Source organism: Chelonoidis abingdonii, chromosome 7 (genome assembly GCF_003597395.2).
Source record: "Chelonoidis abingdonii isolate Lonesome George chromosome 7, CheloAbing_2.0, whole genome shotgun sequence".
In the NCBI taxonomy this organism is placed as follows: domain Eukaryota; kingdom Metazoa; phylum Chordata; order Testudines; family Testudinidae; genus Chelonoidis; species Chelonoidis abingdonii.
Genome location: NC_133775.1, coordinates 98,823,547 through 98,848,136, shown reverse-complemented (window position 1 = coordinate 98,848,136; position 24,590 = coordinate 98,823,547). Strand labels below are relative to the sequence as shown.

The following is a 24,590-nucleotide window of genomic DNA, read 5'->3' as shown; positions in this document are numbered from 1 at the left end:
AATTAAAGGTAAAGAATAAATAGCACAGCTCTGCCCTTCAGTGCTAATTTGTCCTTACAAAAGACACTTCCCTGCCTCAGACTCTGCTAAGCCATACACAGTGGTCTTTTTGAAGTAGGGACAGGCGTCAAATGAAGAGATTAGGCTCTTTCCAGAATCTCTACAACTGCTGGTGAAGAAAGGAAGGAGCAAAAAAGGAAAGGAAAACAATAGGAAGCAAAAGGACAGTATGTCCTGAGAACAGCCCCTCCAGATTCTTGAGCTATACTTTGGAAAACCCAAAGGAAAGACTAGCCCCAAAGCTCCCTACATAGATTCTACACTGAATCTAGTACATTCCGGGACACAGAATTTAGGAGCTTATAGGCCCACACTTTGGAACACTCAGGGTTTTCACACGTTCTAGTCACCGATTCTTGTTGTTTTAGGTTTTCAGCACCTCTGAAAATCAGCCCCAACATGTCTCATGAATGGTTCTCAGAAATGGAGAAACCCATATGTAGTGGACACTTTTTGAAAACATTGGCTTTCCTGAGTGCTGTGTAAGCACTCAGCCAGAGCAAACATCAACAAAATCTATATATCTTCTACACAGCCAAACTTGAGTAACTTGGTAGTAGCTTTATGGTAGTCATGGACAAATCTGAAGGATGCAGCAAACAAAATTAAATTCAGAAAAGTAAATTTCAGTCTCCCTATCTCTCTCTCTGTTACAGCATCAGAGCAATCAAGGCCTGAAATCTTTGTGAAATCAGGCTGCTGTGTTAAGCACAATGCAGAATATTTCTGCATGTTGGAGCAAAGAAAAATGAACTTGTTTAAAACAGTTGCAGTGCTGTAAGGAAAACACACACACACAAACTTTGCTGTCTGCCTCAAGCATGTCTGCTGTTTCATACTTGCCCAGTTTCGCCCACAATTGCCTTTAAACCCAAACTGACTTCACCATGATTGGGGAAACAGTCAGGATATGTCCCAGGGAAAATTTGCAGACAATATTAGGACTGATAATAGTACAAGATTAGGAGGAATAAGAGTGGAACGAATACAAATGTTTATCAGTGGTTAAAGGAGGGGACTTAGAACCCAGGAGACCTGATTCAATTCAGCATCTACAAATTATTTGCTGTGTAGCTGTAGGCAAGTCACTTATCTCGAGGCTGGATGGTTTAGCCTTTACACCTGTAAAAGATGAGTATAAAACACATGACTTTTCTGATTTCATAGCAGGTTCACACTCAATCTGCACAGGTAGAAGAAAGTGGAGAATCAGGCTTCTGTGTATTGTTTTTTTCCAGCTACAAAAGAGGATAATAATGCATACTCCCCACAGCAGTCTTGCAAAGCTGAACTTGTATAAAGTATTTTAAAATCCTTGGGTAAAAAAAAAGGAGAAGGAAGGAAGGTTCTGGGAAGATGCTGAGAAACTGAGAAGGTGTCTTCCACTTTGATTCACAACTTTAAATATTTAATCTGTATCTGTTCACAACCGGGAGCCATCTTTATGGTTACTGGTCACCATCAGATTCTCTATAAGCTGCCAGACACTGCAAATTGTAAAATCAAACCTGATGGCTATGAAAGCCAAAGATGGGGGGCATAATTTCTTCTTTTGATAAGGCCTGGATTTAGTTCTTGCAAACAAACTGTAACCCTGAAAGAATCTTCAAGGTAAGTCTGAAATTGCCAACCAATAACTGCCTTGTGCTGGGAAAACTGACCTGAAGACAATATTTCCACAAGCTGAATTGCATTTAATATAGGAGTATTTTAAAAATTTTAGTAGTCCCTCCAACCAGGCCCCTATTTAACTTTCAACCTACACTAGCTTTGAGAAGACAATTTGCAGGGAGAACGCAGGAGAAGTAGAACTGTTACTGGAGGACTCTGAACTGTACTGCTTTGCAGGTATTTTTATGTAGTTTAAATATTTCACCTGGAAAAAAACCCATTGAAATGACACTGTAAAGGATGCGGTGGTATCAGAAATATGTCTATCTAGAATGTCTATTTAGAATACAGGGGAAACTGGGATGGGAAAATATAAGTTATACTAAAAATATGAGGAACTGGATGACTCTGGGATTGGTGAAGGGTTCCATGAACTTTTATCTAAAAGTCACTGATTCAAATTGATTTTAGGTCAGTGGTGGATGAAAGTTTTTAGTTATCAACTGATGGGCTGTTTAGATGCCTATCTAAAATAACTAGTCTGGTTTCTGTCCAGCCTGTCATGCATAAATGCCTACATCAAAACCCAGCAAAACTGGAGTCTTTGTTCGCAGTCTCAGTAGAGGCCAAGGAATGAATGGGCCAAAAGATTAACAGGCCAGCTTATGCTGCTCTGCTACCCACACAGGGCCTGTTTTACGGACAATAGGATGGACACAAGAACTATTTTCCCAAATGAGACACAGTATGTGAATGTTCTTGTGTCTCAGACCACCATTTTGTCTGACAAGTTTGACATCTCAGAGTTGTCTCTAAACACCTACTTTAAGTGCGCAACTGCGCATTCTTTTTGTTCACCCCAGTAACCAAAAACAACACTGTGTTCTGGTGCAGACTTCCTGTCACCGTCATGCATAATCTTATACTGCTCTTACTTTTAAGTAGCCACACTACTGAGATTACTCAGCCGTACTAACCTGTGTGAAATTGAGAAGGGGGGAAAAAAATGACCCAGCGAGCAGCTGCTATCACTCTGAAGCAGAAAAGCCACCTTCCTAACTAATGTAATTGGATAGGCCATGCAGAAATGCAGGTGCACTGATTATTAAGGAAGATGAACTGCTGGCCAGGGACAATTAGGAGACTTCCTCCCTCACATATAGGTCTGTCCAACTTCAAGAGAAGCTCTAGGCTAACTATCAAATTCTTATTTTTGCTAATTGACATAAAACCAGAAGATTCACCATCATCACCACCACTGCAGTATCTTTCCCTTCACTGCAGGATGAAGGGCTAGGCAACTCCCATCCTTGGCCAAACGTGACCAAGATGCATGTGCAAACGGGTACCATTTGTCCTTGACTGCCCCAGGTTCCTGAAGCCACCGGCAGTTTTACTACTGCATTAACCAAAACTGCTCAAACAGGTGCTGAAGTATTGATGCAGTGCTAAAAACGTCAACAGTTGCAGGACCCTTGTCTACACTTGAGATCCCAGCATTGCTGCCGCTGGTGGAGCTACATGAGTAGTAGCAGCTAGAAGACATGTTTTAGAAATATTCCCTTGTGTAGACAAGTCACAACTGAAAGGAAGACACGTAATTCTGGTGACCCTTAACTCACTAGGGGCCTGAGCCAACAAAAGCCTTTTTAATTAACTTCATTGGGAGTTGGAGCAAGCACTCATGATCAGAGCCCTCAGCTAGTCTGCCGACGTGAGCTGCGTGAGCTGTAAACTCTGGATATAGTATTCAGCATGATACCAAACTTCTTATGAACTCTCAGCTGAGATTCCAGGTCTGTGCTTTGTTCTTCACACATTAAAAATGAGAGAGAGAAATGCACACAACACCAGAATTAATACATTAAAGCAAAAAAGCAAACACATCCAACCACAATTTGAATTATGCAACAGACGAAGACAACAGAGGAGCTTAGCTTTTGTGGTGAACATGGATCATCCTAGCAGGGTCTGTGCATGGGGCATCTTTGGTGGGACAGACATTTGCACATTTGATACAGGTGCTAATGTTTCAAGGTTTCCCCCTCACCCCCCATTTTGAACAAAATAGAACTAGAACAAAGATGTTTAATAAAACTACTTAAGTGGTGCATCTCCTGTAAGAGGGAAACTTATAAAAGTCATTTCTCTGATTTCCTTTTGTTTGAGAAGAAACTAACTGGAGGATTTTGCTGACACTTTATAACAATCAGGCCTAGCAGCAGGTTACTGGTGCTCCCAGCTGAGATAAGCAAAATTCAGAACCTGCAGTGTCACTCTATCCCCATTAAAAATGAAGAGAGCTAAAACTAACCAATCAACTTCCTGAATCCTCAGTATAAGGGTGAGGATTTATAATCAAAAGTTTCTTCCATTATACTTTTGATATTTTAAATCATCCTCTGCCACTATTCTGCCCTGCCTTCTATGTCTTTCTATTTTTTAAAAGGACTGCAAGTATTCCTGAGACTTTGGAAAACTAGTCAAATAGCAGACTCTGCAGCTACAGAGCAGTCTATTAGCACTTCATCCAAGTAAGCCACTACAAAATATACCAATAATATAAAATAAGTAAAACAGTAAGAAAATATCTGCTCTCCAAATTTATGTTTGAGACATCATGTGAAATGTCCTAACCTCTGGCTCCAATTCCTATTAACTACCCCAAATCTTTTCTTTAGTACAAGAGCGAGGCTCTCGCCTTTTCTTTCCTACACTCTCTTTCAGGGAGAAACAGTAAGGGAGCACCTATCATATTTCAGTTATTGCTCTATTGTAAGAAAGACATTTTATCCCAACTCTGGCTCCCTGGGGCTGCTGGGATTGGTTTGGGTTCCTGGCATAAATTTAGAGTAGCCTCTGGGCTGCTCTAACTTGTATCTGCCTTCAGCAGCCGGAGATCACTGGAGCACAGCATGCTCTGGCCATGCCCCTTCCTGTTAACATCTATGCCGAGGGCTGGGAGTGATTGTGGTGTCAAGTTGGCTGAATCGGCTCTATGCGACCTGAGGATTTCACTACACTAGCCAATTGTAAGGCTGGTTTGCAGCTGCAGAGTGGAACACAATGGGCTCATCTGGTCCATCAGCTTGAAACCTTGTAATGTGAAAACGATCTTAGACTATTCTCTAATCTATATTTAAAACATTTTAATTTCCTTCTGACTTTCCATTCCATTCACTGATTACTTAGTTTAAACTGAGTGGGTAAACTGCAAGGAATGGATGACAGTTGACACTTGTGGTCTCCAGACCTTACCAACACCTCAGCCATAAAGGAAATAGAAATCAAGTACTGACCGCAGGACATTTCTACACTGACCCTTTGGTAATTAACTGTGCCTGTTATGGTGGATCTGGCTCATGGAGCTTTGCACTGCCACATTCTGTTTCCTCATCATCCAAATGGTAAAACACAATAGCTCTTCTTTAGCAAAGGTCGAATTAATTATTACAACATGTTCACTTATCTAATGCTTTCCATGCCTAGATCTCAAAGCAGTTTATAAAGGATGGCAAGACCATTAGCCCCATATTACAAATAGGTAGGCACAGTGGCTCAGTTATAATCACTGACCAAGTCAATGGCAGATTCATTAATACAACCAAGATTCCAGATGCCTGCCCAGGCCTCTGGATCGTGCTGCCTCGTCTTCCTGAAAATTAGTTCAGCAGACACCATGGAAAATGTCAGGCTTCTAAGCACTTAACAGGCACAGACAACTCAGTGTAAATCTGGGAGGAGGGATGTTTTTACCAAATATTTTTTATTTAGACAAAAGAGTAAAATTTCCATTTTTGCTACGTAATTGTTTCCCTGGTGATGTCGCTGCTGCCTTATAAGTGTATCACACACCATTCCTCAGAGATCATACTGTCTCCTTGGGATCACAGGAATATGCCACATGCAAGAGATCAGTAGGAAAAGACTATCAGCAAGGATATATTTACCAACGATTGCTGCTTAGTATAATACTTTGCCTTTCTGTAGATGGGAACAGAGGCACAGGAAGGTTAAATGACTTTCCTGCTGTCATACAGTAAAGCAGTGGCAGAGCTGGGACCTGAATCCAAAGCATCAGTTCCTAGTCCTGTCTTTTAACTAGTAGACATCACTACCGATGTTATCCATATGTATCATTACAAAAGCTTGCTGTGCAGAATTTCTGCATTTCCCCTCTCCAATTGTGCCTCTCCACTTTGCTGAAATCTCTTTGTGTTTGGATGACACATGCACATAGCAGTGAACTTCTACCAATGAGCTCTGGTCACAAGAGGCACAAATCTGGAAACACCCCCTTAAGTTTTTGTATGACTAGTCCCTCACTGTCACTAACCAAATACTGTACACAAGCTTGCCGCCGCTGCTGCTGAGTTGAGTGATCACTGTGGTTTCTAGCATTCGGCAGGGTAACCTAAGCAGCGGTAAGTGCAGATTAGTCATATCACTTTCAAACTTTCCCACATTGCTGGCCCCAGAAATAGCTCATTGAAAAAGCAGCAGGCAAGTCTGTCAGCTCCCTTTACCTTTGGGGAGACTGTCCATGACTCCATGAGAAATTCTTGTGAATGAAAATAGTCAAAATTCTGGGCAGCTCACTCCATCTTATTTTTGTATTTTACCAGATTGACTTTACTTGGCATAGATGGGCAAGAAAATTATTCAGACAACTGAAGGAAGCATTTGATTTTCCATCTAATGGAAGGGAAGTTGTGGTTTCAGGGATTGAGCAAGGGACTGGGAATCCCGGCCTGGCAAAATAAATTAATAGAACAGAATGAGCTGCCCAAAATTTTGAACAAAGATCTCTTTCCAGCTCCAGTGGTGACTGGCTGCTGTGTTGCAAGTCACTGTACTGCCCTTTGCCATAGTTTCCCCGTCTGTAAAATAAGCACAGTAATCCATCACTGCGAAGTGCTTGAGCTCAATGGAAGAATGAAAACCAGCAGATAAGAGCTAAGCATTGTTGTACGTACAGGGCAACGCTGTCAAAGTGGCCTAAGTGCATTGGAAGCCTAAACTCCATTTTTCAAAAGTGACTTTGGCACTTAGGAGATTACATCCCATGACTTTCAATGAGATGTGCCTAAAGCGCTTAGGCCCTTTTGAAATTTTGACCCTTAGTCACTAACCTCTAGATCCTAAACAAAGTTTAGGAGCTGCACAATTCCCTCCTTTTTTCTCTCACCACTTGTTCAGACATGGTACTACACAGACGTGTATTGGCATCTACACTGCAAAAAACCCAAAAACCAACCCAACCCCAACTCCCTTGGCAGCAGGTCTTAAAGCCTGGGTCTACAGACTTGAGCTCACACAGCAGTACTAAAAAAAGCTGTGTAAATGTTCTCTCTTGGGCTTTGAAAGTTGGCAACAGGGATAGGCTTCAGAGCTTGAATAGGAATATCCACACATGGCTATTTTTAGCACCATAACACGAGCCTCATGAGACCCAGGCATGCTGCCAAGGATTTTTTCCCCATCCATAGAGCACTATATTCTGTTCCATATCCTGCTTATTATAATATGTATTGTCTGGATTTCCCGGTCCAAAAAGCTGAACTTAAAGCAGCTGGAGATTGCCCCAGGAGAATTGCCCCTCTATAGGGAGATGGTCTCCACCAGAGCGAAGCTGGAGAAGGTGACAGTGCTGCCACCTGCACCAGCTCTGTAACCGAGTTCTGTGGCCATCTGCGCTGGAACACTGGTGTTGACAGGAGGCGAGGGAAGTGCTGGGGCAGGGAAAGGGTTACGGAAGGGTGTGTCAGGGCAGGGAGGGGAAGATCTGTTACACCCAATTTTCCACTGATTGGGTCCTTACATGTGAGTTAAAGCTGTCCTGCTTTGGAGCATGTCGGGTTCCTGACAGCCTCCCCTCTCCAAAGCACACAAGCAGAGCTCAGAGTGGTAGAGAATCAAACACAAAATATTTCAAAATGGATTAAATTTTCCTACTCTAAGTAGAAAATCCAAACATATACCACAGTTAGTATAAGTCCTACAGCTGAGCATGTTGATATGGATGGGAGATTGGCAATAATCAGAACTCATGTGAATATTCACCTCACTCTCCCACAGGAGCCACATAAACAAGACAACTGTAAGCTGTACTCACTGAATAACCTTTTTTCATTGTCCATCTGGGTTTGCTGGAAAACAGCAGTCTTCAGCAGTGGAGCCTTGACTGTCTCAAAAGCCCTGTTATCTGAAGGGGAGTTGTGTCCCCTAGACAATTCAGATAACAAAAGTTTGGATAATCAGCGAGCTGGCTTCCCTGAGGCTGGCCTGCTCAGAGGAGCTAAAAATCTCGCTTCCTTTGTTCGCCCAGTTGAAAAGAGGAGCTCCATTTCTGTAGAATTTTGTGTATGTGCAGAGCTTAGTCCTAAAAGTTCTGTATAACTGTTCATTACACCTGAGGTGGCTTAAGGGGAAGAGACTCTGAAGCCTGCATGCAGACTTGCTGGGGAGCCATAATCTGAAGTAAATGGATATCTCCCACTTAAGACCTTAGAATGACTGTGGTTCTAACATACATGCTGCAAGCTATGCAGTCAAGTCAAGAGAAGTCATCCTGCATGTGTTTGTCACACACCACTTCTCAGGGAGAGATGAGTCCATATTTAGGCCATGAAAAACAAAACGCATGAACATTTACTGTTGCTGATTCAATGGGGAATAATCTTTTTTCTGTAAAATTAGTCATCCGAGCCCAGTTTCTGTGCTTGAGAAATAAAGCTATAAGATCAGGCTGCACTGAATACGACGCACGTTTTGCTTTGGAAGAAGTTCCCAAGCTCAGATGGGGTATACCCTCAGGCCTTTGCTGATTTCATTTTCATCTCCTTGCACTGTAACCAACTCAAATTAGTACATAAGTATTAGGGACATGATCCAGGCTGCAGATTGGATCGGAAGTTCACTAGAAGCTCACAGGGATGGGTGGATGTGTGTTTGCATGCAATGTTCTGATTTAGGCCCACTGCATGTATTGGCATGAACAACCTAGCTCAGAACCAGATCTGAACAGCCCCATGGTATGTCTAGAGTCTGGCTGGTCTGCCAGTTTGAGCCACTGGGTAATAAAAATAAAACAAATAGGATTGTTCTGATGCCTTTAGACACTTTAAGCGCTTGTCTCTTTGTGCTATTGCACCACAAAAATTGTACTGATAGAAAATATCACACCCAAAGTAAAAATTCAATATAATTTTTTTGTTTGAAAGTGTGTGAGCACATACCACTTGAATATAGCAGTAGTAGCCGCCGCCACCTCAACTCCCTTAGCAACTGGGCTACCTCCAGTGACAACTCATTTCACATTTCTGTGCACTTTTTCTCTTTTCTCACTTTTGCTATACTGTCTCATCTCTCCAGCCCACTGCCTTAGCAGAAAGGAAATAAGGAAAGTTAATGCCACTCACACTTCGGTGTTACTTTCAGTGGCTGTGATCCATGCTGCTCCCTTCACCAAATTTGGGGGTGGGGTGGGGTTTAGCATCTCTGCTGCTGCTGCTTCTGCTGCTCTGTTCTGTGTCAGTGAAGTACTGGCTATCAGATATGGCTTTCTGGATTTGCGTGAGTACAGGCCTCTGACCTAACTAGAACAAATGGAGGCCTGCCTGCTTCCTCTAATGAGCAAATGATGAGTGCTGAGAAGAGCTACCAGAACGTGGAGATGAGCTAAAAGGACTTAGCGAGTGATGAGTGGGGTGACAGAAACAATGGCAGGTTGCTGCTGGATTTTGAAATCCTAAGATAGGTACCCATATGCTAAAGCCTTTGGGCCAGACTCCCAGCTGCAAGGTGCCCTGAGTGGTTGGGGTGGGCAAAAAGGAGCTAGTTTAATGTCCCTGATTCTGAGGCACTATGCACTAGCCACACAGCTGCTGCAGATGTGCCTGGGGCAGCTTTAAACAATAGCTGGCTGTGTCCTTCTGCCACCTCAGAGTTCAGCCACTGCCACCTCAGAGTTCCCAGGCACAGTGCTATCTCTTTTTACACTTTAACACTGCCCTTCTCCACCAGAACAAACTCCCAAGCCAGAGGGAGCCCTGCTTGACTTTCATATTGCAGGTTGAGATTTCAGGGGATAAACTAGACAAACCATCATTTTACTGATAAAATTTGCCTTTAAAATGACAAGCATGGAGCCTATGAGAAGCAGATGGAACATGTCTCAGAGTTCTATTTACTGTGCATGAGTCAGAACAGAATTCAGCTACTCTCCCAGGCTATAAGAACTTCTTCAGGGCAGGAACTGTCTTCCTACTCTATATACGTTCAGCACTTGACACCTTGTGGGGCAAGATTCTGACTGGGGTCCCCAGATGCTATTGTAATACAAATAGTAAATAAGAAAAAATAATTAGAGCAGCAGCAAGAGTAAAATAACATTGTAAAAACTTAGTTTTGTCACTAAAGTGAACAGGTGGTTTTGTCACTAAAGTGAACAGTGTGATGTTGTTGAGAAAAAGGCAAATGTCATTCTGGGATGTATTAAGAGGAGTGTTGTATGCAAGACTGGGGAGGTAACTGTTGCACTCTACTCAGCACTGGTGAGGCCTTAGCTGGGGTACTCTGTTAGTTCTGGGGCCACACTTTAAGGAAGTCATGGACAAATTGGAGCAAGTTCAGAGGCGAGCAACAAAAACGTGAGAGGTTTAGTAAAAATGACCTATGAGGAAAGGTTGAAAGAACTGGGCATGTTTAGGCTAGAGAAGGGGGAACACGGTAAGTCTTCAAATATGTAAAGAGTTGTGATGAAGAGGACAATGATCAATTGTTCTCAGCGTCCACTGAAGATAGGACAAGCAGTAATTGGCTTAGTTTGCAGCAAGGAAGATTTAGCTTGGATAATAAGAGAAAGTTTCTAAGTATAAGGATAGTTAACCATTGGCACATGTTATTTAGGGAGTTTGTGCAATCCCCATCCTTGGAAGTTTTTAAGGACAGGTTAGACTAACACTCACCAAGGTTGGTCTAGGTACTTTAAGCCTGCTTCAGTGCAGGGGGATGGATCAGATGACTTCTCAAGGTCCCTCTCAGATCTACATTTCTATGATTCTATTATATGACTTTGAATATACAAAGAAAGCAGATCTGTTGAGTAAGAAGCTGCTTTATTTACCTATTTTTCAGAGCTAAATTGCATTTAAGGAGCAAGAGGGATTGACCTAAGAGAAAAGACTAAAAAAAGTAAATATATATAGTGTGTATGGCCAAACAAATTAAGAGGTGGGGATATGAGGATCATCTGCAAAATACCTGGATGTAAACACCAAAGATGAGAGGAATTGCCTTGGTCCAAAGAATGATACTGGGAATAATGGGATGAAATGCAGAAAAGGGAATTTTTAAGCTGCATATTAGAAGAAATGTCCTGTTAACAAGAGGTCTCAAAAAGAAAGAAGTAGAAAGCCTTGCATATCAGGGCATTTAAAACTTGATAGGACAAAACATTGATCAATGTGCTGAGAAAATAATCCTGTGCTGAGCCTGGATAGACAAGATGAACGGATAAATCTTTTCCATATCCAATTCCAAAGCCATACACTAGAGTAGCACTTGCTGCACTAGGAGACTGAATGTCTCTGCTATTGTTTCAGAAGGTGGAGAAAGTAACTAGGGGGACAGCAATTTTATACTTGTTTCTGATTAACAGGGAGGGATTGGTTGAGAGTCTGAACACTGAAGGCTATTTGGGTAAAAGAGATCTTGAAATGACAGATTTCAGGATTCTAAGGAAAGGAAGGAGTGAGGGCAGTGGAATAAGGACAATCAACTTCAAAAAAGCAGATTATAATGAACCCAGAGAACTGGCAGGTAAGGTCCCAAGGGAAAAAATCTAAGGAAAAAAGGAATTTGGGAGAGCAGGCAGTTTCTCAAAGAGACAATATTAAAGGTGCAACAGCAAACTATCCCCCTGCAAAGGAAAGATAGGAAGAATAATAAGAGGCCAAGTATGGTTTCATTAGTGACCTGAAAATCAAAAAGGAATCCTATAAAAAGTAGACGCATGGACAAAGTGCTAAGGACGAGTACAAAAGAATAGCACAAGCACGTAGGGACAAAATCAGAAAGACTAAAACAACAAAATGAGTTACACCTAGGAAGACACATAAAAGGCAAATCAGTAGAGATTTTATAAACAGAACCAGGAGTAATGGAAAGATGAAGGAAAGCATGGTCCTCTAGATAGCAGGAAAGGAGAGCTAATAACTAATGACATCAAGGCTGCTAAGGTGTTTAATGCCTTATTTTATTTTTTTTTTGTTTCAGTCTTCACTAAAAAGGTAAATTGTGATCAGATACTTAACACAATGAATATTAGCAAGGGGAGATGGGGGAAGGAATGTAAGCCAAAATAGGGAAAGAACAAATTAAAGAATATTTAGATAATATATTAGAATATTTAGATTAGTCAAGTCGGCAGAGCCTGATTAAATTCACCCTAGGATACTTAAGAAACTAGCTGAAGCACTGTTGGTACCACTAGCAATTATCTTTGAGAACTCATGGAAGATGGATAAGGTCCCAGAGAACTAAAGAAGAGCAAACACTGTTTCCCTGTTTAAAGATAGGTACTAAGAGGACTTGGGGAACTGCAGGCCAGTTAGACTATCTAGGATACCTGGAAAGATACTGGAACAAATGTATAAAAGAGTCAATTTGTAAGCACCTAGAGGATAATAGGGTTATAAGTAATAGCCAACATGAAGTTGCCAAGAACAAATATTACCAAACAAACTTAACTTCCTTCTTTAACAGGTTTATTAGTCAAAGATAAGGAGATGCTGTAGATAAGATATATCTTGATAAAGGCTTTTGACACAGTCCCACATGACATTCTCCTACATAAACTAAGAAAATATGGTCTAGATGTAATTACTATAAAGTGGTTGCAAAACTGGTTGAAAGACTATACTCAAATAGTAGTTACCAACAGTTGGCTGTCAAACTAGGGGGGATGTATCTAGTCAGTTTTCATAGTGTGGTGTCCTGAATCTGGAACTATTCAATAGTTTAATTAATGACTTGGATAATAGAGTAAGAGTATGCTTATGAAATTTACAGATTATGTCAAGATGCAAGGATTGCTAGCACTTTGGAGGACAGGATTAGAATTCATAATTACTTTGACAAACTGGAGAACTGGTCTGAAATCAACTAGATGAAATGCAATAACGACAAGTGCAAAATAATACACTTAAGAAGGAAAACTCAAAAGCACAAAATACAAAATGGGGAATAAATGGCTAGGTGGTAGTACTACTGAAAAGGAGCTGGGAGTTACAGTGGATCACAAATTGAATACGAGTCAACAATGTGATGCAGCTGTATAAAGGCTGATGTGCGTTCTGGAATGTTGTATGTAAGACATAGGAGGTAATTGTCCTGATTTACTCAGCACTGGTGAGGCCTCAGCTGGAATACTGTGTTCAGTTTTGGGCATCACACTTTAAGAAAGAGCTGGACAAACTGGAGCGAGTCCAGAGGAGAGCAACATAACTGATCAAACATTTAGAAAATCTGACTTATGAGGAAAGATTAAAAAACTGGGCATGTTTAGTTTTGAGAAGCCTAAGGGGGACCTGATAACAGTTTTCAAATATGTTAAGGGCTGTTATAAAGAGGATAGTTATCAATTGTTTTCTATGTCCATTGAAGGTAGGACAAGAAGTAATGGGCTTAATCTGCAGCAAGTGAAATTTAAGACAGATGGTAGGAAAAACTTTCTAACTATAAGGATAGTAAAGCACTGAACAAGCTTCCAAGGGAGGTTGTGGAGATTTTTGAGAAGAAGTTAGACAAATACCTGAGGGGTGGTCTAGGTATACTTGGTCCTGCCTCAGTGCTGGGGTGGACAGATGACCTCTCAAGGACCCTCTCAGCCCTACATTTCTATGATTCTATGAAAATAATTTCATCTGTCCTAACAGTTAAGGTTATTCAATATTAAAGCAATGCCAACTTTGCTATTTATAAATAGCTCTATGCATGATTGAGGAAAGATCTGAGCAATCTTCTCAGCTGACTATATATTTCTGGTCAGAACGCCACACCTGTTCCATCACTGGCAAAGTTTAAGTTACAGAGGACTTTAACTTTTCCTAAAAGAACAAAAGCTAAAATGCTCTGAGCTTAATGTTGGCATGAGGTTCTTTTGTCTCAGAAAAGGAGTAGTTCGCCCGTGATGTTCATTTTGCTCCTGTGGGTTTCTGTTTTTAAATGAGGATGGTTATTCTTTTTAAGTTACACTCAGTAGGGGAAAGAGATGAACTTCTCATTGCTTACGGGCACAGGAAGAGACATTTCACTTCTGGAGTATCTATCTGTTGAGAGAAAGATGTAGGTGGTTCTTTGCAAAAAAGAAATTTAAAAATAAAAGAGATCGGAAAGGTCCCTTAGTGGCTGCTTCTCTCCTAGAGTGGCAGGGACAAGTACTGAGTTGATTACATCCATATCAGAGAAAAGAAACTCCCTGCAAAGTGAACTTTTGACATCATTGCCCAATATTTACAGTCACATTTAGAAGAAGAGCTACCTCACTTCGAGAAGCCTTCTTAATGGTGCAGAAAGTCCCACTGCTCTCCACTCAAATTTTGCTTATGAAACACTCCACGGCTGCAATACTAATCAACTTAATTAAACTCATACTAATGCACATGTTCAAGGGAACCTGTACACTGTACCAAAATTCCCTACAAGTGTAGAGATGTGCCAAAGTCAAAGGGACATTTGGGATAATGGAAGAAATGTCACAGTGGTACAACCACACTAACTGTATTGTAACAGAAAGCAGTATTTAATCCAAACGCTTATTTCTGCTTCAGTTCTGTAATATCCATCTCCACTTGGGTCCTGGGCTCCTGCTTCAGTGTCATGCACGCCATCCTCTAGACCAGTGGTTCTCAAACTAGGGCCACTGCTTGTTCAGGGAAAGCCCCTGGCGGGCCAGGCCAGTTTGTTTACCTGCCGCGTCCGCAGGTTTGGCCGATTGTGGCTCCCACTGGCTGTGGTTCACTGCTCCAGGCCAATGGGGGCTGCAGGAAGTGGCGCGGGCTGAGGGATGTGCTGGCCACCCTTCCTGCAGCCACTGAACCACGGTCAGTGGGAGCAGCGATCAGCCGAACCTGCGGACGCGGCAGGTAAAAAAAACCGGCCTGGCCCAGCTTTCCCTGAACAAGTGGCGGCCCTAGTTTGAGAACCACTGCTCTAGGCCACAGGTTTTCAAACTGTGGTCTGCAGACCACCAGTAGTCCATGAGCTCCATTCAGGTGGTCCGTGGATAGTTCTCTCGAAGGTGCGTGCCTGGGCGGCTCCACTAATTAGGTGCCTGGACCCTGGAGAAGATGCAAGAGTTGATGGCTTTGGGGGGATTACAGGGTAGATGGGGGGGAGGGCAGTGGGGGAAATTTGGAATGTGCAGGGCTGCAGTGGCCAAACAGGTGAATTTCCTCAGCTCCAGGGCTGCGGCTTTTGGGGAGAGATCCCCACTCCTTCCCAGCTCCCATGGCAGGGGAGAGAGGGCAGATCCATTGCATTAGAAAGGTAAGACTACTGATACTAAAATATGAGTCGTGTGCTTTTATTTGTATAACAAAAAAAGTTAATTATTAAGGTTTTTCTGATATAGCGCTTTTATCCAAAGCGCTTTACAATAGTTAGCTAACAGTACAAACAACATTTGCAAAGATCATTAAGTGGTCTGCCAAGACCCTCAGCAATTTTCAAGTGGTCCGCGAAAAAAAAACTTTGAGAACCACTACTCTAGGCTACACAGAAAACATTTGTCATATGGATCTTCTGAAGCACTGAGTGAGCCCAAACAGAGTCATATGAGTGCTGACTTTATAGGCTATTATGCAGTTTTGTGATGTTTGAAAGAAAAGTTTTAAACCCTTTGAGTTAAAAAATAAAAATAAAAAGGCACTTACTTGACCCCCAAAGGCTGGTAAGATCTGGCCTCCATTTTATGCTAAGAGTCTGATAGAGGTATTAGATCTTACTCAGAAATAATCAGGAAAATATTCAAGAGAGAACGGGAGGAAAGCAAAAACAAGAAAGTAGGAAGTTTAGCTATTTATTGCGTTATGTTTTAAGGAGCTGTGAGATAGCCATTCCAAAAGGTACTAAAGGAATTATTTTGACTTGCCTTGTATGTATGTATGTAACAATATCAAGACAGACAAAACATGGAGACAGATACCCTTTGGTGAGAACTAGAAATGGGCTCCAACTGCAAGATCTGGATCCAGACTTCAAACAATCTAAAGTTCAGATCCAGGGACTTAGTTTACGCCATTCTGAAGGAGACGTTTACAAAACATGGATTTGAATCTGGAACAAAGCTAAAGGAATTATCAGATTGAGGATCTGGGTTTGGGTCCATCTTTAGTCAGAATATGCTCTAGCAGGGGGGTGGCAATTTTTTGAGAGATTTCTTAGCATATCTCTTGGCAAATGCCTCATGATTTCCTTGTCTGCTATCAGTCCATTATTTCCTGCCATTTATTTGCTAAAATGTTCTCTCTCCACTCATGACAAGGCTTGCAACTGCTTCGATTTCCCCCCCCTCCCCATTTACAATGAAAATAAAAACAAAAACAGCTACTTCACTTGAAAGAGCTGAAGGGAAATAAAATAAAAAAAACTGATGTGATTCACGGTGTTTCGATTTCCCCTAACATCAGAGGTGGTGAAACTTGGCCTCTTCACACAAGTGACAAAGGCTGCACTGATCTGACTCACACAAGTGCTTCTTGCTGATGCACCCATTACTGACACAAACACGAGCTGGGTAAAATTGAAGGTGTTAAGTGGAGCAGCTGAAAGTTGGCTGGCCTTGTATATAAATCCAAGGGCATGAACGGTTGCAGTCTGTTCAGTGGTGCTTTAGCACAGCTACAGCCAAACAGCAATCATCCAGACAAGACTCTCTCAAATAGACTTACCACTGTAACTTGCTCCTCTCCAGCCTCCCTGTGCTACCTAACGTCCCTTCAGTCCATCCAATGTCTTACCATCAAGATCATCTTCAGCATCAGCCCTCCTGACCATAAAATTTCCCTTCTTAAATCTGGTTTCCTTTCCCTATTCACATGAATTCCCTCACCCGTCACCCACCTGGCTTCACTCCACTTTCATTCCTGCCTATACCATTCCTATACCATTCCTACCCACACTTCATTTATTCTACTTTCACCTCACCTCTTCCTTTGACCAGTGTCTGCTCACATCAGTATAATTCAGTCAGCTTCACCAGAGAGTTACCCCCAACCCCTGACTCACACCAGGGAAAGTGAGAGTAGCATCAGGCCTTTTGTGTTTTTCTTGTGATATCTGATGCTTTTCTTAGTTCCAGCTCCTGAAGTCATATTATTATATGAGAATCTCAGCGGTCATTAAAACAAAACAAAAAAAGCATCCAGCCACGGTTGGAGAGAAAAAACTTGAAACTGTGACCCCTAAGTGCTTAAAAGCCCAAAGGCAAATAACAAGAACCCCAAATTTATTATATTTTAAAATATTAAGTTTTTCAGGTCCGGCTCATGATTTTTTAAAACCTAGAGTTGGCAATATTCAAATGTCCTCCCTTCTCCTCATAAAGTAGCTGCCTATTGGGAATGATTAGGAATGGAGTAGATAATAAGACAGAAAATATCATATTGCTTCTATATAAATCCATGGAATACTCACATCTTGACTACTGCATGCAAATCTGGTTGCTCTATGTCAAAAAAGATATATTAGAATTGGAAAAGGTACCGAAAAGGGCAAACAAACATGATTTAAGGGTATGGAATGGCTTCTGTATAAAGAGAGATTAATAAGACTGGGACTTTTCAGCTTGCAAAAGAGTCAGCTAAGGTGGGGGATATGATAGAGGTCTATAAAATCATGATTGGTGTGGAGAAAGTAAATAAGGAAGTGTTATACTCCTCATAAGACAAGACCTAGGAGTCACCAAATGAAATTAATAGGGGGCAGGTTTAAAACTGAGAAAAGGAAGTATTTCTTCACACAACGTAGAGCCATCCTGTGGGACTCTTTGCCAGAACATGTTGTCAAGGCCAAGACTATAACAGGGTTCAAAAAAGAACTAGATACGTTCATGGAGGATAGGCTTATCAACGGCTATTAGCCAGGATAGGCAGGGATGGTATCCGTAGCCATCCCTGTGTTTGCCAGAAGCTGGCAATGGGCAACAGAGGATGGATCACTTGATGATTACCTAGTTCTGTTGATTCCCTTTGAAGTACCTGGCAGTGGCCACTGTCAGAAGACAGGATACTGGGCTAAATGGACCCTTGGTCTGACCCAATATGCCTGTTCTTATGTCCAATCTGTCCTCTCTCAAATCCCTTCTCCAAAACACACTTAAAGTCTATCATTGTTAACTCCCCATCCAAAGAAGAGTGGGCAGTATTTATCTTAAAAAATAGAGAAACAAAATCCCCTCCTACACCATTCTACGATGATATCATTTCGCCCTTGACTGATGTTTTCAGTATGTTGTTTCTGCCGTTTTTCTCTGTAAGCGTCATATCATGTTTCCTCCATGTTCTGCACAACATTAAGCACGCTCATTGCACTCAGCAAAAAGAGTAAGTAAGGGTAAAATAATGATACACTAATCCTGATGTCCCTTGTAGATCCCTATTTCACACAATTCCTAAGGCTACATACTTACTCAAACGTCAGATGACATTAGTTTGAGGTCATTTTAACATGTAGGACATGGTGCTTCACATCACACCTACATTCTATGATGTGGGCTACTGCCTAATTGAAAGAGAATAAGGTACAGACAACATGAGATAATGATTATAAATTAAATTACTATTACATTTCCTCAGTATTTATTTTATTGCTACGAGGTACTGCGTCGATATTTATGTGGATGCCAAAACCATTTCCACTGTAAATGATCATGAATAATTTAATTAGGGCCTGATCCAAATTTCACTGAAGTCTCACGGTGTCCAGGCAGAAAAACAGACACAGTGTGTAAAATCCTGACCTCAGTGAAGTCAATGAGAGTTTTGCCATTGACTTCAGTGGGACCAGAAATTCACCTAGTGAATACAAGAGAGAAATTGACAGCATGGTCCTAATTCACCACTGACATAAATGGGTGGAACGTTGTTTGTTTAACTCCCGTGGTTTTGCCTCTGCTTATGCCAATTGTGAATGTACCCCTCTCTCTCCAATATGGAGAAGGCTTTGTGCACACCATGATTCTGCTGCGATAAGACTTTCTGCGGACCCCACCCCTTGTCGCAAAAACATGCTCCGAAATCTAGTCTGTGACATACTGAACATTTAAAACTAGGGGGCAGAATGAAATTTATTTAAGTGACTTAGTGAATGGCCTACAAATTGTATTACCCATTCCCACGTTTCATTCAATAAAAATGTTTGTTTTTTAATTTATCTGAAGCTACTGCAGAATTTCCACTCTGCAGCACTGCAGTGAGGCTGAATCTCGGCCCCTCTCTGAAGAATTGAGGCCAATCTTGTCACAGCACACCCAGAGCTTTGATTGTGGAATGTTGATTGCTAATGTCTAAAATACATCCTTGAAGCAATTAAACTGAAATTCAGAAACACAAAACCAAATTCACGAGCACAGACAGAAAAGAGAAGCCCTGGTACAAACATACAATACGTCCCCAATGCACGGTAGTGGAGAGCCACTCAGTGACAGGGATAGCCAACACAGAAGAGTCTCTCTGCTCACAACCACTACCATATTATACTAATCGGCACTAATGTTTTTTTCTCAGTTTCTTGCTTAAACTCCTCTCTTGAGGAGGCAGAGGAAAAATAATCCTCTTTGGAGTCAAATGAAAGTGATAGGAGCTTTCCTTGTTACTCACTTTCAAGGATGACATGTTTACAAAGAATGCCACTGTCACTAATCCGGGATGATACTATAGGTCTGCCTGGGAGAAATCTTAATTTTCTTGATATATGGAATTAGTTTCTTTAATGCCTAACACCCTTTTTTCAGTTGAAAACAAGCATGCTTTACTGTGCCAAATGAAATAAACCCTTTAATTAAAATGTTTTTACAGCTGAATTCTTGAAAGCCCACACTGATATGTCAAACCACACTTTCCCATTTCAATTCTCTCTCTCTGATCTCTTGATGAGAACAGCTGAATTAAAATCTGTGCTTGGTGGATTTGAATAAAATTAGACAGCCAGGGAAATTAACAGGGAATTTAATGGCTTCCTCCTCCACCATAGCTGATGCTTTTACCAGATTAAAGACGAAAGAGTTTGATTTTGTCTTTTTAAACCATTTTAAAAATGTATTAAATGTTACTTAAACTTTTTGTCAAGACGGGAGCAGCAGGAAGGGGTAAAAATCCAAACACACACATATGGTACTAAATACTTCCTACAGTGAGAAGCAAATGCCCCCATTGTTAGGATTAGAAAAGAATCCTAACTAATTACATTTTGCCACTTGACTTCTGGAAATTCCTTCAACATTACCTACAATTTAATTTAAAACAAGGAACAGTTTGAAGACTGGTCAGCTAATCCCCACTGCAGGCACTATTCAGCCATCGTTACTGACTCCTATAGGCCAGGCTGTCAGAGGTCCATATGAAAGCCTTGGGCAGAGGTGGAGGGCAGACCTCATGTAAGGTCCGGGGAAAGCTGCAATTCCTGTGCTTGGACAGCATAGGCAATGCTCCTTCTGTATGTCTCTGGGGGTATAAATGGCCCCAAAGTGAAAAGTGTGGAGAAAACAGGGCTCAGATTCTTAGAATGATAGATGTGGAGGACTGGAAAGGATCCCCATAGATCATGAAGTCCAATTCCCTGCACTGAGTCAGGACAAAGTATTATCTAGACCATCTCTGACAGGTGTTTGTCCAACCTGTTCTTAAAAACCTCCAATGATAGAGATTCCCAAACCTCCCTACGTAATTTGTCCCAGTGCTTAACTACTCTGACAGTTTGGAAGTTTTTCCAAATGTCCAACCTAAATCTCCCTGGCTGCAATTTAAGTCCATTGCTTCTTGTCCTGTCCTCAGTGGCTAAGGAGAACAATTTATCACCTTCCTCCTTATAGCAACCTTTTATGTTTTGAAGGCTATCAAGTCTCTGCCTCAGTCTTCTCTTCTCCAGACTAAACAAACCCAATGTGTTTTTCAATTGTTGGTCATGTTTTCTACACCGTTTATCGTTTTTGTTGCTCTCCTCTGGACTTTCTCCAATTTGTCCACATCTTTTCTGAAGTGTCGTACCCAGAACTGGACACAGAATCCAGCTGAGGCCTTGAAGTTGATTAGGCACTAGGAGGGGAGAACAGTGCTCCTTCCAAAGGCCCTCAGAAGTAATCCCTCCCCGCTCCCCTGGACCCACATCTCCACCATTTTGGCACAATTTGGCCCTCTGTGGGTAAAACTCCCTATGGACCACATTTTTTACTCAGATACAATCTATGCAACCTCAGTGACTCAACTGGAGTTGCACTGGTGTAATGAAAGGTCAAATTTGGCCCAATGATTTCAATAGGATTTCAGTTACTTTTAATGAGAGCTTTCTTTGCCTGTGTTGGGAGTGTTGAATATACATTAGAGCTGACTCAGCGTACCCTAGATCACCCAGATTTAAACAAGAAACTGTTTGATCCTTTTGCTTTTCACCTTCCTGACACAATGAACCATTTTTATGGTTGCTATCAATCAAGCCTGACTGAAAAACAGTTTTGTGAGAGCAGTTCTTACTTGTGAGAATACCCTAGTTAGCCAAAATGCCAGTTGTAATTAAATTGAAAATATAACAGTCTCAACAGGCAGTCTTTGCTATGCTAGCTACTCTTTGCATTCCAGGGCAATGTGTAGTGCTTGTCCAGCAAGGCAAATCATTCCATCCGCACTCACATGTAACCTTGCATAAGCGTTTGTTGATTTCTCTCTCACCCTGTATGTAAATTAACACCATGCCTCCTCTTATACTTAAGACTCAGCTGGGAAAAAGGTGGAAATTGTTTCAAATGGTTATTTGGGAGGGAAGGAGGGGGTCAAGAAAGGAAATCAGGATTGTATTTTTAAATTAGTTTATTTGAGAAAAAGAAAAAATGACAAAAGGAAGCACTTAGTTTTGTAGACTAGTCACAGCTACTTCAGAGTAAATCCACAGTCAATTACATCTGCTGTAAACCCAAGTAACTCTATTGCAAATCATCAGCGCAATCCAACTCCCACGGAAATCAATGAAAATATTGTCACTCAACTGAAAAGAAGCTGGATTGAGCCCTTAATCTGGATTTATACCAGATGGAATTTTGATGAAAAATTCTGAATTTTGAAATATTTCAACCAGCTCTGTTAGAAAGACAAGGTGGATGAAGTATTATCTTTCTGTTGGTAAGAGAGACAAGCTCTTCAACTTACACAGAGCTCTTCTTCAGGTCTAGGAAATGTACTCAGAGTGTCACAGCTGAATACAAGGTTGAACAGATTGTTTAACATAAGTAGCTAACACATATTTGAAAGGACCAGCTCTACTGTTAATAACACTATTATGTTACATTTCACACCATATACTAGCGGACACATAGTAAAACAAACAACAGCACTCTATGATATATTAACTGCCAGAGCAATACCTGTACCTACACTTGACATTTAGGGATTTCTGAGTTCCTTTTCCAGGTTTTAATCAGTGTTGTCCATACATTCTATTTAGAAACATTTATTCTGATATAATTTTGGGGTGGGAGTGATAATAGGATGATATTGTTGTCAAGGAACAGCATAAAGTCAAGAAACCTTAGTTCTATTCTTAATTGCTTTGTACCTCAGTTTCTCTATCTATAATACTGGCATAATAAGGATTATCTACTTGACTCGTATTATGTCACTCATATTATAAATTAGATCTTATCATGTATAATCAAATCCTGTTTTTCAGGTATTGAGATTCCTCAACTGGCCTGCGTAATGTCTGGTACAAAAGTGCTAAGTGGTATGATCATTTCAGTTTATTGGTCTTTGATATGAAACCAGGATTTTGAGAGGCTGCTTGCTTCTGCTGTTCAAACCTCAGCTGAAGTTATCATCTCCTGTTTGTGACATCACAACAAGTTGCTGGTGGCAAGGTGACATTATACATGGAGGATTATGACTTTGACTATAAGGAGAATAAGCAGCAGATTAGTTATTCTCCTTGCTTCATATTAATTATTAAATAATGAGGGAACAGAGAGTTAGAATTGCTTCGAAGCAGAATTTTTTCAAAGATTCCAGCAACTGCTTGAACAGGCAGACCATGAACTACACTCTGGGGATAACATGGTTTGTAGAGCCATGAAAAACTTTCACTACGAAATCTGAGACCACACAAAGTGTGGCTGGCCTTGGGTTTCATTACAAACATGAAACTCAGTCTAGGCTCATCAAAAGGTTCACAAACTAGGGCTGATCAAAGGTTTCATGTTGAAACAATGTGAAACTCCCAATTTCATATGGTTTTGATGAGAATTTTTTTTTCCCATGCAACTTTGCTCTTTCAACTTGATTTTGCTTTGAGTTTGGGGTTCATTTGAACATGAAATACAAAGGGTGCAAACCCACAGGAAACTAAACCACGGAATGCAGTGCAGTCCTAGTGATCAGATCCTCACACTGGGAGCCAGTCACCCAACTTAGGAACCACTGGCACTACAAAGTCAGCCATGTCAGGGAACTTGATTAGAAAATGCTAGTCTGCAAACAGATTGAAGACTTAGCTTTAGCGTGCAGTATGGATGACCTGTTCCTAAAAAGAGAACTGAGAGGGTGGACCTTCTGTGTCCATACAGGTCCCCAAAGACTTCAGTGGGTGTTCACCTGTGTGGGTCTCTTTAAAGGATTATAGTTATAACATGCTTTGGTCCTGACTATACTCCACGACTGAACTATCTTATAACCATGTCAGAAGACAACTGTGTTACAATGATAAGTTCCCCCTACATGGTTGATTTGGTAGTGTAGACAGGCTCTTTCTTTAACAGTTGTTTGAGAGAGTTAATTCCCTAGAAAGCTGAAGAACACTTTATTAGCTTTTCCTCATTGCTACATCTGAGCTCTCTATGACTTTGTCTTTTTCTCACCTTGTAGGCATAGCTCCCTGGATGTCCCACGGTGAACAAATGCAGGGTCGTGCCCCATGGGTAAAGGCTGGTCTAAGACACAAGAAGCTGAAAGTGACCTGTGCAAGGTCACGCTGGGAGCTATTGACTCAAATAACAATAGACCCAGGCTTAGCCAGGTTGCTACAGTCCATTGTGCTAACCTGCTAGACCACGCTGCCTTGAGAGCAGATTTGAATCTATACTATCATACCCCAGAGTTAAGTGTGCAGATCTGAATATGCAAACAGTCTGATCTAAAAAAAAAAAAAGTACAATTTTTAATATGTATGTAGGAATCTGAATCCTTTTAATAGCAGAACTCAGAACTCCCTAGGGGTTTTTCGCCGCTGTAGTTTACTGTACTAAAGTACTTGGGCATTATTTTGTGGCTCCTTTTGCCCTGAAATGCAAGCTCTCGTCCACTCTAACAATTTTAGCAGCCAGATTTGTTCCAAAAGGTGGATTTAAAACAAAAAGGAAGAAGACAAATTACAATTCTGGTTTTCAGTCAACATACCAAGTTTGTGGATATTTTGGAATAAGATTTTCTCTGATGACAGAATTATACATGCTTTTCGCCAGACAATTAACTAATATACACAAGCGCTCTAATAAAATGGCAGCGACCTACTACTCAGCTGTAGGTCGTTTTGCAGCATGGAACTCATTTTTGAACTTACTTTGGATTATCCTTGTTTTCTTACTGTAATTGACAGTGGCAATGCTGAATGCTGAAACAGAGGTTATACAGAACATCAATTATACCCAAATGGCATAC

At 41.2% G+C, this 24,590-nt stretch overlaps 1 protein-coding gene across 9 annotated transcripts in view; it reads right to left on the bottom strand.

Moving 5' to 3' along the window:
* TCF7 (transcription factor 7) overlaps positions 1-24,590 on the bottom strand; it is a 115,154-nt gene that overhangs the window by 35,688 nt on the left and 54,876 nt on the right. The gene's annotated exons all lie outside the window — the stretch shown is intronic.